The sequence below is a fragment of the Mandrillus leucophaeus genome, unplaced genomic scaffold (genome assembly GCF_000951045.1).
Source record: "Mandrillus leucophaeus isolate KB7577 unplaced genomic scaffold, Mleu.le_1.0 Scaffold23, whole genome shotgun sequence".
Taxonomy (NCBI): domain Eukaryota; kingdom Metazoa; phylum Chordata; class Mammalia; order Primates; family Cercopithecidae; genus Mandrillus; species Mandrillus leucophaeus.
Window position 1 is genome coordinate 3847548 of NW_012102365.1, and position 2635 is coordinate 3850182.

General features: G+C 50.9%; 1 protein-coding gene across 1 annotated transcript in view; it reads left to right on the forward strand.

The window, feature by feature from the left end:
• The window catches only part of OPRD1 (opioid receptor, delta 1), a 69145-nt gene that overhangs the window by 63764 nt on the left and 2746 nt on the right, over window positions 1–2635 (forward strand). The gene's annotated exons all lie outside the window — the stretch shown is intronic.

Sequence of the window (2635 nt, forward strand, 5' to 3'; positions counted from 1 at the left end):
GCCCATATGGGGACCTGACCTTGAAGGAACTGGGGGGAGAAGCTTTTGTAACTGCAATGCCGACATCAGTGTGCGTCCCCCTCTGCCTTTCCCCTCAGCAGGCTCCCCAGGTTCCCCACCTGCTCCAGCCTAGCTGCCCCCTTCATGATGCTGAGAGTGGCATCCACCTGGAGTTGGGTGTAGAAGTTTCTCTCTTCATTGGTTTGGCATTTTATTCAGGCACTCCTGGATCTTTGCTTCCCAGAATATCAGTGTCTGTCCTTGTTCCCTGTACCTCCCCCGTGCCTCATCTCCTCTCCCCCCACTGCTCTCCCCTCCCTCACCAACACTGCCTCAGTAATGCACCCCTGACTCCCTATTGAAGCAGTGTGCTGACATCCTTGTAAAAACAAATTTAATTTTCTTCCTTTTTTGGGACAGATGGAAAGAAATTGACGTCTTTGTCTCAAACAAAAGAAAAAAGAAAAAGAAACAATATACTTCTTTTCCTTTTGACAACCATGTCTTTGGAACAAAAGCTGGGAGGCTGTCACTCCAGCAGGGACTGAATAACATGCAGGGGGCTGGGGACTTAGGCACCAAGAGGGGCTTTGGGCACATTAGGGGAAAGGGATGCCCTTGGAGGGCAAAGCACAGCCCCCTTCTCAGGGTGAGGCTCCCAGCAACCCTAGACCCGGGGATGTGCCTCCTTTGGGAAATGGCTTCCCCGGGTCCTGGAAAGATGTGGGGCCGTGCCCAGCACTCACATCCAGCCTGCCAAGCCACTGTGACCTGGGATCCCAAGCCACCTAGATCACTCTCACTACCCTGTGACCACAGAGACCCCTGTGTCTGAGGGTGGGAGGTCATCAGCATGGCAGGAGGCACTTCTCCTCGTCAGGGACTCCTCCTGTGAATGCTTTGGGGGTATGGCAGAAAAAGGGGACAATCTAGGAACTGGGGAAGACTCCTGAAAGAAGTGACACTGGAGTCAGGCTGTTTACTCTCCCTGCAGGGACTGTGTCCGCTCCCAGGATAGGCCTGTTCCAAGGCTGCCTGAAGCCCACTCACTGCCATCTCCTGTGTCTGTAACAGACCTGGCTGGATTTTGCCCCTTCTGATACATAAATCTGTCCTGGGGTCAGCAGGGCCCGGGTCCAGACCACGTGTGTTTAAGGTAGTGCCAACTTGTATTGAAATCTACTTCATGCCAGGCATGCTCTCTGGGCGTCAGGACTTGGAAATGAGTCAGCCTCAGCCCTGCCCTCAGAAAGCCTGAGCCAGTGCTGGGACATAAAGCATCAACAGATGATTGCACCTCAGTGTGATAAGTGCAGTGACAGGGAGTCCTAGGGAGGGTGTCATGGGGAAGTGCCTTTTCTAGCTTTTCACTGAAACACATGTTCGTAGCAATTCTGTAAGAGGAGGAAGAGGGTCGGGGGCCCTCAAGGATGAATAGGAGTTGGCCACCAAGAAGAGGAAATTGCGTGTGCGGACACGTGGGGATGTTTAAATGCTTGGTAAACCCAATAAGTTGGGTGCAGCTAGAGCATGGGGCTTAACTGAGCTCTTCTGTGTGCCAGGCTCTCTGCCAAGTGCCCTGTGTGCATCAGGCACTTCTGTGCATCCTGATCCTCAGGACAGCCTGGTGAGGAAGTAGTGTTATCCCCATTGAGGACAAAGAGAGCCGAGGCTGAGAGGTCAGGCTACTTGCTCCTAAGTCACAGGGCCTGTTCATAGTGGCAGAACTTGGGTCCCTGGAATTCCAGGGTCCATGTTTCCAGTTAATTCCAGGCATCAGTGAAGTAGAAAGGCCTTAGAAGCTGGAACCCCAGAATGAGGCTTTTGAAGACCTAAAACCAAATGGAAAAATCTAAAGGAAACGGGCAATTTCCCATGAACTTTTGTTCCTCCTGAAGCTCTCCAAATCTTCACGTTTCAGAATGTACTGTGCATGGTGCATTTTAAAGCTCTAAATTGACAGTGTAATTCTAGATCGTCACAGGGTTCTCAAAACTGCAGAGTACGTCTGTTTCCCCCAAAATTTCCATTTCTCTCCCTTCAGGAGGAGGGAGGAAAGTTTTTGCCCCTGATTTCAAGATGTCCTACTGTTTCAGATCCCTTCTTCATCTTTTTTTTTTTTTTGAGACAGTGTCTTGCTCTGTTGCCCAGTCTGGAGTGCAAGTACAGTGGTGCAATCATAGCTCATTGCAGTCTCAAACTCCTGGGCTCAAGTGATCCTCCTGCCTCAGCCTCCTGAGTAGCTGGGATTACAGGCACGCACCACCACAGCCCAGCTAATATTTGTATTTTTAGTAGAGACTGGGTTTCACCATGTTGGCCAAGCTGGCCTTGAACTCCTGACCTCAGGGGATCTGCCCGCCTCAGCTTCCCAAAGTCCTAGGATTACAGGCGTAAGCCACCGAGCCCGGCCTTTTTTTAAAAAATAGAGACCAGAGTGTTTCTGTGTTGTCCAGACTAGTCTTGAACTTCTATCCTCAAGCAATTCTCCTGCCTCCCAAAGTACTGGGTTTACAGGTGTGAGCCACTGTGCCCAGCTCTCATACCTCGTCTCGATGCAGAAGAAGTAGTGGTTAAGGCTGGAATCAGATCTTGGCTTTCCCTCTCTGAGCCTCAGTTTCCTCATCTGTAGAGT